At 47.7% G+C, this 11,923-nt stretch overlaps 1 long non-coding RNA gene and 3 other non-coding genes across 5 annotated transcripts; all 4 read left to right on the top strand.

The window, feature by feature from the left end:
- On the top strand, positions 1-4,889 carry LOC140900416 (uncharacterized). Of its 2 annotated transcripts, none has more exons than XR_012155622.1 (6): positions 1-56; positions 1,474-1,551; positions 2,130-2,190; positions 3,021-3,115; positions 3,577-3,712; positions 4,546-4,889. It is a non-coding gene; the product is annotated as an uncharacterized lncRNA (long non-coding RNA). The 2 variants fall into 2 exon arrangements; XR_012155623.1 differs by having other exon boundaries at positions 3,577-4,008.
- LOC140900603 (small nucleolar RNA SNORA16B/SNORA16A family) lies at positions 1,762-1,905 on the top strand. The gene has a single exon (XR_012155672.1). It is a non-coding gene; the product is annotated as a small nucleolar RNA SNORA16B/SNORA16A family (small nucleolar RNA).
- On the top strand, positions 2,749-2,881 carry LOC140900604 (small nucleolar RNA SNORA44). The gene has a single exon (XR_012155673.1). It is a non-coding gene; the product is annotated as a small nucleolar RNA SNORA44 (small nucleolar RNA).
- LOC140900610 (small nucleolar RNA SNORD99) lies at positions 4,356-4,427 on the top strand. Its single transcript, XR_012155679.1, has one exon. It is a non-coding gene; the product is annotated as a small nucleolar RNA SNORD99 (small nucleolar RNA).
- Positions 4,890-11,923: the final 7,034 nt, after the last annotated feature.

Below are 11,923 nucleotides of genomic sequence, written 5' to 3'. Positions count from 1 at the left end.
CTCCCTCTTTTCCTGTGTGGTCCGCGGCTGGGTGCGCGTGGGAGACGATCGCTCGGGTAGGGCCCGGGGGCGTTTGCAATCCGCCGCCATCCTCTCTTCCCCGGGGGCGTCTGGGTGCTCTGCCCCCTGCAAGCTGAGCTGGGGCTGCTCAAGTTTCTGGGGGGCGGGTTGGGCTGTAATATTTTGTAGGTGTTGGAAATACAAAGGGTCCCTCCCTGGGCCTCCCCACGGAATGGGGCTCTGCAGGTCCGGGGTGGACTCCCACCTGGCTGGGGCGGGCAAGCGCTGATCCTAGCAGGGGCAGCTGGGGAGAGCCCTGCTGGGGACAAAAAAGTGTATCCGCATCCGAGCTGCAGAAATGGCCTGTGGATTCGCAGGGCTCTGCTTACTCTGGCCGCGCTGCGCCTCCAAGCCCCCTGGGCTGGGCTGGGGGGCAGGGACACGGACAGGGGGCTGCTCGGACCCCCTGCCCAGGGCAGGTGGAGGGTCTGCACCGCAAGTTCCTCAACCTGCCCACCCGGCTCTTGCTGTCAGAGCCCTGGGATATAAAGCCGTTCCCCCGGGGATTTGCAGGGCTCTACAGCTGGGAAGACTTAAAGGGCTGTTTAGCTGTAAATCCGGGGAGGCTCTGTTGTGGGTCTGGGGGGAGAGGGTCATCTGGGTTTGCACCTCACTATGTGCCTGAAAGGGTCTCCTGTGTTTGTTGCTTAATTTGTAATTAAAGAGGTGCTGGGGTTCAGGCAGTATTTTTTTTTAAACTTGTGAGACTGACTTGGGAGGTGCTGGAGCAGGAAGTGAGCATGGCCCTGGGGTCTATCCCACGAGCCTGTGAAGAGGCAGCTAAGCACCCTGTGTGCAAAGGCTGATGCCTAGTAGTAGGGATGGGTGGTTGGTTTTGCACACAGGAACAAAACACTGCAGGAAGCTGTGTGCCTGCAAATTGACAGAGGCCTGTGTTTGGTGGTGTTAGAAAGGGGGTGGTCCTGAATAAGGTGTTTCACTAGGTGGGTGAATTTTGTGTATGGCAATAATATGAGGCCCGAAAGCTGTCTTAGGAGGTGGAAGAGAGATTCCCCTCACCCCCATTGAAGTGCCATCTCCACTATTTCACATGTAGCGAGGTCGTGAAGCCTTCAACAGCATCTGCTCCCCAGACTTGTGTAGATCCTGCCCAGAGTGGGGTGATTTAAATAATTGATTTTTAATAATTTTTCTATTTGCGCTTCAGTTAAATTGATATAAGCATTAAAACAAGTTGGTCTAAAACTAAATAGAGCCTTTACACTAGATTTGGTACATCTTTTTGCTACCTAGGTGGGTGTACTATAACTATACACCTGTATTTAAGCAATTATATAGCTTAATATTCTTAAATTATCATTAATTTACATTTTTAGTATGTCATAAAATGGTGAATGATATATTGCTTATTTACTAGAGATCAATTTTTATCCTGCCATTCCTCTCTTCCAGATGCTGGGACGGAGCCTTGAGATGCTGGAACCACTCAGGCATGAGCCTGGTATTGCTTTCACTTGCTTTCCCAGCAGGGTAAGTGGTTTGCTCTACACTCGTGTTCCGTTGGGTTTTTAAAAAGCTGCCCGCTGAAGCGGGGCCGGAGGGGGGGGGGGGTGGGGTGGGGTGGAAGAGCGTGGCTTCTGTTGGTCAGCAGGTAAGCTGAGCAGCATGGTTAAGGAAGCCAACAATAATTGGGCATGCTTTGTTTGACTTTTCCTCCCCCAGAAGTGCCCTCCAACATTCCCACGGCCCTATCGAAGCTGCGTCTGTCTCTCTTGTGTAGCTGACGTGGTCAAAAAGGAGCCAAAAGTGACCTGTTTTCCTTGACGGTCGCTGTTCAGTTTGTTCCATTGTAACTGTCCAGCAACATTTCAGGAAAATACATGTGCTAGGAGTGTCTATGCACAGGCTTTGCCTGGCCCAGAGGTATCTAGGGATGGGAGAGGGGCCTGTATCTAGATACAGACTTGTAGAGCTATCTCAAGGACTGTTCATTTTCAGGCTTTGTCATTTGGAAGGGCTGTTTCCTGTTCCAGTAGCACTTCGTGTCCATAAGCCTGAGATTGTGGTGGGCTAATGGGCTGTTTGTTTTTTTCCCCCCTCTCTTTAAGTGAGGAGCTGGTGCCCCTGTCCTGGAGACTACCTGCTTTCACCTGCTGCCAAATCCGGCAGGTGAGTGCGAGATGTTGCTCAGTTTTTGGTGCTGGTTATTGGCTGAGTAGGAGTGACAATTGGTTGCAGAGCAGCCAGGTCTGTGGGGGCTTGAAGGCAAAATACTAAATGGGATGGAAACCACTTGCTGTGGTTTGCAATTAGCTCATGTTCTGGTGATCATTTCTGTCTCTCACCTTCAGGTTCAGAGTCCCTGGGGTAGCCCCTCTGCTGTCTCTGTGCAGGCACAGAGTGGGCCCTAAAGATTTACACCAGCCTTAGTGCCAGATGCTATTTCAGTCCCTCTCCCTGCAGCCTGGATTGCCTAGCACCCAGCAGCTGTACAGAGCTTTTGATCTGTTGATCGCAACACCTTTTATAAAGGTTGGTGGTGGTATCCCCATTTTACAGATATGGAAACAGGCACAAATAGGGGAAGGAACTTGGCCAGTGGCAGAGGTTGGAATAAAACCCAGCTCTCCTGAGTCTCTGTCCAGTGCTTTGTCCACTAGTCCACACTACCTATCCTTTAATCTCCCCATCCCCCCAGCCTCACTGAATGAGTACTGAGCATTTGGAGTGCATGTAAAACCAAGAGCTGTGGCTCAGTGAAATAGCCACAGGATCTCCAACTACATGCAAGAACAAGGAGGAGAGACTTTGGCAGCTAAGCCCTGTGTGCCGATGGCTGTCACTCACCTCTCCTATAAGCTTTCACTTGCAGGGCATTGGCTTATTTGATGTGGTGCTCTTCTTGTTTAGAGGCCCTTAATTGAATGAGTTCCTACTTCTGTGGCATCTGCAGCCCTGTTCTTAACTGACTGTCAAGATGGTGCAAATCTGTTTCCTAGGGCCATCTGGAGGCGCCCTTCTGAACCCTGAGCAGTTCTGAGATCTCTTGCCTGCTGGATGGCATGAAGTGGGCACACAGCAGCTATCATGCAAGGTGAGATTGACAACTCTCTTCAGCGCAGAAGTGGGGCTTCCTTCACCTCCAGATCCCTTTCCCATCAGATCTGAACACCGATCTCATGGTCAAAAAAGGAGGGAAAGTGAAATGCAAGTTGGTCCCATTCTCTCTGCTAGAACAGTTCTGCACTGAGAGGGGGCTGGCTTGGAACACCGCAATTTATCTACAAAGCCCTGGGTGAAATGTAACTCTGTATAGTGGTGTGTGGGGGGGGGGTGTCTAGGTAAATATCTTAAACTGCTCAGTGCAACTTTCTTTTGGAATGTGTTAATAAATTAGGGCCAGAAGGGATCGTTAGATAATGCTTCTCCTCCCCTCTTTGAATTTCAGAGGGGCTGGTGTTTTGGGCTGTATTCCTGCTGATTTGGTGCATTCTTCTGTACATAAAGACCTGTGTACTTCAGATCTAATTCCAAATCCGTTTTTGCCTTTCACAGAGATCTCTTGCTAAATGGAAGAGGCTGATGCTGCCAAGGGGAGCTAATGGACTGGCCAGTCGGTCTTGCCACCTAGTGGAACATGATAGTGTCTCCCAAGGGGCTAGAACTCTGGAAAGACCTGTGGATGGGCAAAGTAAGCTTCCAAATAACTGAGCTAAAGAGCCATTGAGCTAATAATTGTCATGTTTGACATCCCTGACCAACGCTCCAGATGCAGAACAGACAGATTCTAGAGTTAGTCACTCTGATTTGACTCTGAACTGGTATTAAAACAAGACACCCCCACCCCCATATGACATGGCAACAGCTTCAAAAACCTTGATGGCTAACTTGCCTCCTGGGGCGCATGGCATCTTAAATGGCCTTACTCTCACCATCTGAACACTACAGGGACTTCTGAAATTAACTTTATCCATAGACTGATTTCAGGTAAGTCAGCTTAGCACTATTGATATTCATGAAACTAGGTAAGTTTCCACCAGCTGAGGATCTGGCCCCATATCTCAGGGAGTAGGACTGCTCTACTCAGAGCAGCTGGTGGCTGCTTTAGTAAAAAGGCTGTTCCAATCATTGTAGTGAAACTTAAATTGCACAGAGGTAGCTAACTGAAGTGTGATTCCTCTGACTTGTTCTGAAGGCTCTAGCACTGGGGGTTTCTCTGCAACCATATGAGCTAGAAATGTCACTCAGTGACAAGCTTGGTTTCTGCAGAAACTGAGTCTAATAGGAAATGCTGGTGCAATGCACAGCCACATACAGACCTCTGCTTAACTCTGCCTGGTCAGTGATGACTCCTTTTAAATGGTGACTGTTGGATGAATCCTGCGGATATGGGGCTGAGGCCAGGCACCCATCGTTAACAGAACAGCTGGGCTGTGTTTAAAATCCCTACCTGGTGTGGTTGGGTCTAGCAGGAAGTCAGGCTGCACACTTCACTCCATAGCTACCTTTATTTTTTTTTTTCAGATCAGAGTGGAACATAGACTGGACTGTCTCCTCCAACTTTCAGTCCCTCTTAAAAGCTATGTTTCTGCTTCCCAAAGAACATTATCCTGCATAGAAAATCCTCTTCCCTTACCTCTGTCTGCCTGTTCTTGGACTGCAAGCTCCGCAGGGTAGGGGCCCATCCCTTCTCTTGCGTATGAAAATTACCTAGCGCTACTCACACATCCTGGGAAATTGTTTACAGGCTCAACTGCATCTGTATCAATACACAATACAAGGACTGTCCTTTCCAGAGAGCTTGTGTTCTTAGTAAAAACTCCCCTGTATAGGGAATCAGGAAATAATAAATGCAGCAGTCAAAGAAATTTTTGCCTCAGACTTTTCTGTTCAAACTTTTAGTTGGTAATTAAACTGACTGGCCTATGGTCTTGATTTCTGTTCCCAGCTCTGCTGCTGGGTGAGCTAGGCCTGTGGTTCCCAACCTTTGTGGGCTTGGGACCCATTTGTAAATGTTTATGTCCTGTTGTGACTCAGTAAATAGTCTGGGGGTGGAGGCCCTGGGGTGGTTTCGGTCAGATCCTGTCCCCCAGGGGGTTGGGTCCTGCCTGGCACTCACCCCACAGTGATGGCTCCTGTGCTGTGGGGCTGGCTGGGTTTGGACCTGCTGCCCTGACTGGACCAAGTTTGAGTGTGGAGTTGTGAGCTGGCTCTGGGGATTGCAGTGCCACTGACTCAAACTTGGCGTACCTGGATTCCTGTTGTGGTGATGTCTGGGCCAAACTTGAGCTGCCCTGGGTCCCCAGAGGTTGCAATGCGTGGAGCACAGAAGTGATCCCAGCCAGCCCTGTGGGACACCAGCTGCCACACAACCCTTTATTTTGGGTGCCAACCCATGGCTTGAGAAACCATGAGCTAGGGAAAGTCACTTTGCTTCTGTGCCTCAGATTCCCAAGCTAAAATGTGCCTTTTTTGTAAAGCACACTGAGATCTAATGATGAAAAGATCTATGTAAGCTAGGCGTTGTGTAAGAGCTAGGTGTTCCCAGATTAACAAGGGTACTCTGAACTGTAGACAGACAAAAGATAACTGTTAAGGTTTTTCTGACCTTGTAGGTGGCCATGGTGGTGAGGTGGGTTTCTATCCAAACATTACTGGAGAGACTAGAGAAAGTGAATTGAAAATCCCTGTCTTACAGGGATTTTCAACTCAGCAATGATGGAACTAAAAGCAAATCAACGGGCTGGTTAATAAAGTCAGGCGCCAGAAAGGGGTATGGTTACTGTTACTGTAGCAGCTGCAATATAGACAAGGCCTAAGTGATAATTTGTCACTGCATTCAAGTGACCCTTACTTTAGTTGCAGGTATGTTAAAATGAGAATGTGGGGAAGAAGGCAAACACCAATTGTCACATGGTGCTGCAGGCTAGTAGGGTCTTTACTGTTTTCCTATTGATTTTACATGCTCAGATACCATGGTGATGGGCAGCAGAATAATACCCTAGGATAAGATAGTGAGATGGGAAATTTTGTCCATTACCAGGTAACACCCCCTACTAATCTTCATCCACGTTACAAACCCACCCCAGTTATGTATTCTGTTTGTAAAAGCCAAATGCAGGGGTGGGGGCCACTTACCACCTTTCCCAAGTCTGTCAGTGTGGGTGTGGGCTGCGTTTCCCCCTCCACGCTTAAACCAGGGGTGGGAAGGATTTCACATGCTCCCCAAAGCCCATGAGGAGACACACATCCCTTCCCTCCTCTCCCCTTGTTACAATCCTGGACATAAGGCCACATACCCCTTGCGGGAAGCCTGGGGCTGAGGTTGTTTCTTCCCTGAAAATATTGCTGAGGCAGTTTCCACTGTGAAAGAGTGGGTGGAATCAGCATTCTCTAACTAAGGAAGTCAGGGGAGGGCTGCATTCCCTCTGCCCCATAAGCATAGGTGCAGGAATTGCCATTCTCCCTCCCCTGAAAGCAGTGGGGAGACTGTGTTGGATCATATTAAAGAAGTTCTGTATTAAAATCACAAATGAGTTTGATTCCCCATAGTTTAAATTCCAGGGTATTCCTAATTAAGAGGTCTCTTGGTTTTTGGTACTGTTTCTCTCCCTCTGTGTGAAACTTGCAAGCTGCTAATTGTGTTAGTACATTCTAAGACAATCTGTTCTCAAAGCAATTCTTTGTAACAACTACTCACACAGAGAGACTCAAAGCAATACTCTGTAACAACAGAAACAGCACCCAGAGACTCCCCGCCCTTTTCTTGTATTCATCTTGCTTTAACAATTGTGATTAAAATAAAGATAGAGGATGTATGTAGATGGATGCTTGGTGTGGATAATAACTGAATGATCAGGGAGGTGCCAGCCTAAGAATCCAGTGTCCATTGGCTGAAGAAGGCATCAAGTGGAAATAACCAGAGGACCCCTGGAGGGCAGACTGGAATCCACCCAACAGCCTCAAGAATGGGAGAACCAAAGAAGATAACATCAGGCAGCACAGAGCTGTCAGGAATGTGCCATCTGCTGAGTGATTCAGCAACAGCATGATGAAGCAATTCCCACAGACTGGCATAAGAAGAAATTACTATAAAAATGGACTCTAGAAAGTGAGAACTTTGGGGTCTGAGTCTGCAAACCAACTTCCATGAGCATCAGATGTGCATCTGATGAGGCCCTGCTCCTTCCTCGTGTCCAGGCCACCTGACCAGTGGCTTGGCATGAGCAATTCCTAAGGCTGGTAACTATGATAACAACCTTGCAGAACCTGTGTGTGTTTGTATGAATGAATGTGTGAATAAATGAGATTGAATGGAATGTTATAGCTATAACTAACTGCTTACTATGATTCTTTCTGTATTCACAATAAATATGGTATTTTGCCTTTTCCCCTTTAAGGTCCTGCTGGTTTTTATTTTATTGGTATCACAACTGACCCTGTGGTACTTAGAAAATGAAGCCATGAATTTAGATGCCTAAGCATGGATTTGGGAGCCAAGATTCAGGCACCCATTTGCTGCCCCAAAAAAATCATCTCGGCCTAGAAATATCAAATGGGTACAAATTGGGTTGTGGCTAAAGAAGGGGAAATGGGCTGCCAATGGGAGACTTGCGTTCACTTTCCACTTCTGCCCTGTCTCATTGGGTGGCTCCTGCTACTGTCCCCACAAAACGGATAAAGAATGAACATTATTTCCTAGGCAAAGGCGTTAATTTATTGATGTCTGCAAAGTGCTTTGAGAGCCTCGGCTGGAGTGTGAGGAAAGGAAAGGTCAATATGTTGCATGAGAACTGCTGCCCCACGAAACTTCCCACCCCGTGGTGTGCTTGAAGGATCTGCCTGTGTCAAGCATTGTCAGCCCTTTGCTCAGCCTTCCGTAGTTGCAAAGACCCTTGTAATAAAAGAACGGCTCCTGATGCTATTGGGTGATGGGAAGCGGGTGTAGAGACAGAACAGTATCTATTACAGATGCTCCATGAGGTGCCCTGCCCCAGCTCCATCCTTCCTGCTCCCAAGGTGCAGAAAGGGGAGAGCTGCAAACAGCCATACAGGAAAGTAACCCTGTCCATTCTCCTCCTTTGTACCCTGTCCCTTTCCACAGTTAAACCTGGGTGCTGAGAGCATTTAACATGGATGCCTTACTGCCCGTGCTGGGTCCAGCCGGCTCGGTGGGTGGTGGCAACAGAAGAGCCCGGAATTAAACTGATTATGAACAATAGGGATGGGGGTGCAGGTCATAGGGGTCAAATCAAGGATCCAGAGGGTGTCACTGAGCAAAGAACTTCAGACAGTGCCCAGTGATCTGAGTAGGAGCCTAGAGTCAGTGGCTGCTGCCAAGAGGATGGGTACACGAACAGACAAGGGACTAGAAAAAAAGCCCCACAGTGAGAGGGGAGCCCCCTGCATCCAACTTGCTGGACTGATGGAGGGGTGATTTGGCCAGTACCAGGAGGAGGGGGTGCCAGCCTGTAAACTGAAATCCCTTATCCACAAATAAGCTACATCACCAGCAGTAGCAGGGCAGATTTCCCCCACCCCCACCAAAGTGTTCCCACCTTGAGAGGGGGAGCATCTCCATGGCTCACTTTGTACATAGCTGCCTCTCCATTGCAAGGGCAGCTGGTTAGCAGCATCTGAGATGTTTGTGAGCCTGGAACACTTGTTCAGGAGGAACATGCTGGAGAGCCCACAGCTCATATCAGATGGAAGCAACTTCTAGCACCCAGGACAGCCCTGGAGTAAGTTGGGTGCCACTCCTACAAACTTCAGTGGCGAATGCATCCACTTCAGCCTTAGGCCTGGTCTGCACTAAAAATGGTTTGCCACAGAGGGAAGATGCAGCATATCTCACAAAGCAGTGCTTTTGCCAGCATAGCTTAGACCCGTTCCCTGAACAAAATAAGTATACCAGGAAAAGTGCCATTTTGTCAGTATAACTGTGTCTATGCTGAAGCTTTTACTGGTATAAAAATGTAATTAAAAAAAAATCACACCCCAGCCCACATTGCTATAGTGGCCACAATTCTAATTGCAGACGTGGCCTTACTCACTATGGGTCTGAGCTGGATTTGAAGCAATGACTCTTCCAGCGCCTTAGGCATTCGCTAAATTTGTTTGGTCACCTTGGGGTTTAGCGGTAGCCATAAAGCAGTGTGTGTGGATCCCCTCCGAGCTCAAAGTCAAAGCTGCCCTGAGCCGATGGCTCATCGGGCTGGCAGTTAAGGCATGTCAATTTCATAGCCAACAACATACAAGAGAGCAACGTGACCGGTATCAGGTTGGACTGCTTTGGATTGCCCTAATTTCTGCAGCTGGGTGAAATATCTCTTCTCCTCATCTTCCCGTCAAATGAAACAAAGGTGATGATGAAGCACGTGAGAGATGGGGACAAGGCATTCTCAGGTGAGCGGCTCCGGCTATGGAACGAACTTCCAGAAGGGACCCGGTGCCCCCAGCTTCTGACCATTTGTAGGAACTGCTGCAAAACTTTCCTCTTTGAAAGTCTTTCCACCAAAAGGGACACTCGCAACATGAACACCCCCTTCTATTCCCAGCCCCTTGCCATCCCCCATCACCTTCTGCCAGCCCCCCTGAGCTTGGCTGTAGACAATGGATCGTGTGGTGTGGTCTGGATGGAAGCTAGAGGCATGTAGGTAAGCATAGCGGTCAGTAGGTTTCCGGTATAGGGTGGTGTTTATGTGACCATCGCTTATGAGCACTGTAGTACACAATCCATTGTCGACAGCCAAGCTCTAGATTAAGATACAACCACATTTGCTCCAACCCCTCAGACAGAGGCAAACACCTACAAGATCTCTATCAAGCGTTCTTACAACTACAATACCCATCTGCTGAAGTGAAGAAACAGATTGACAGAGCCAGAAGAGTACCCAGAAATCACCTACTCCAGGACAGGCCCAACGAAGAAAATAACAGAACGCCACTAGCCATCACCTTCAGCCCCCAACTAAAACCTCTCCAACGCATCATCAAGGATCTACAACCTATCCTGAAGGACGATCCCTCATTCTCACAGGTCTTGGGAGACAGGCCAGTCCTCGCTTACAGACAGCCCCCCAACCTGAAGCAAATACTCACCAGCAACCACACAACAAAAACACTAACCCAGGAACCTATCCTTGCAACAAAGCCCGTTGGCAACTCTGTCCACATATCTATTCAGGGGACACCATCATAGGGCCTAATCACATCAGCCACACCATCAGAGGTTCGTTCACCTGCAGATCTACCAATGTGATATATGCCATCATGTGCCAGCAATGCCCCTCTGCCATGTACATTGGCCAAACCAGACAATCTCTACACAAAAGAATAAATGAACACAAATCAGACATCAAGAATTATAACATTCAAAAACCAGTCGGAGAACACTTCAACCTCCCTGGTCACTCAATTTCAGACCTAAGAGTCGCAATTCTCCAACAAAAAAACTTCAAAAACAGACTCCAACGAGAAACTGCAGAATTTGAATTAATTTGCTAACTGGACACTTAAATTAAATTAAATCAGGCTTGAATAGAGACTGGGAGCGGATGGGTCATTACACAAAGTAAAAACTATTTCCCCATGCTAATTTTCCCCTACTGTTACTCACACCTTCTTGTCAACTGTTTGAGAGGGGCCATCCTGATTATCACTACAAAAGTTTTTTTCCCCCTCCTGCTGATAATAGCCCACCTTCATTGATTAATCCCGTTGCAGTTGGTATGGCAACACCTATTTTTACATGTTCTCTGTGTATATCGATCTTCCTACTGTACTTTTCACTGCATACATCTGATGAAGTGGGTTTTAGCCCATGAAAGCTTCTGCCCAAATACATTTGTTAGTCTCTAAGGTGCCACAAGTCCTCCTCGGTTTTTTTGCTGATACAGACTAACACAGCTACCACTCTGAAACCTGGGGCTAGATAGATAGATAGATTAGAGAGATAGATGATGGGTGTATAGGGATAGATAGATTAAATTAGATAGATGGGTGTTGGAGATAGGTAGATAGATATTCAGAAATGCTCAACACTCACCCACAGTCAGAGGCCAGTCTTTCAAAAGATTCCAGCTCAGATCTGCAAAGTTATTTAAGCCTCGACCTCCCATTGATTTCAGTGCATTGGGTGCTCAGCACTTTTGAAAACCCAGCCATTGTGGAGAGCAGGGCCGAAGCGCCCACATTTCAGTTAGTTCACATCCTTGTTCCACTATCTCACTTTTTTCCTTTCCTGACTCTGACTCCTGTCATTTAGCCCAGGAAGATGTTTTATTACCTGGAATAAACAGACCCATCGGGTGGAGGGGACAGATTGTTTGCTGATAACAAAGGAGGCCTCCATGCCTCACTCCACAGGGAGGCAATGAACAAGCTGCTATTGTTTGCAGAGTCTTCAGGACTCCTTTATCTGGAGACAATTGAATCAGTTCATTTGATCCATTCTTTGCTTTGCTCCATGTGTTTGGATTTTCTTCACAGACAATCTCTTTCCTAATTAAGTCAAGGTCCCTGTGTGCACTAGGAAAATTCCCTCTTAATGGTTCTCTCTGTCCCTTCTGATCCCAGGGGCACAACAATGGAGCTGCTTGGATAGACAGGGCCAAACTGTCACATTAATGGAGAGAGAAAAGGAGTATTTGTGGCACCTTAGAGACTAACCAATTTATTTGAGCATAAGCTGTAGCTCACGAAAGCTTATGCTCAAATAAATTGGTTAGTCTCTAAGGTGCCACAAGTCCTCCTTTTCTTTTTGTGAATACAGACTAACACGGCTGCTACTCTGAAACCTGCCATTAATGGAGAGATCCTCCAGGGATCAAGATTGCTTGGGTGGACTAGAGGCCAAACTGTTTTCAACCCCGGTGGAGAATGAAGCAGAGGCTGAACCTGT

Source organism: Lepidochelys kempii, chromosome 19 (genome assembly GCF_965140265.1).
Source record: "Lepidochelys kempii isolate rLepKem1 chromosome 19, rLepKem1.hap2, whole genome shotgun sequence".
NCBI lineage: Eukaryota > Metazoa > Chordata > Testudines > Cheloniidae > Lepidochelys > Lepidochelys kempii.
The sequence above is the reverse complement of the archived record's forward strand: the minus strand, read 5'-3'. Positions and strand labels throughout refer to the sequence as shown.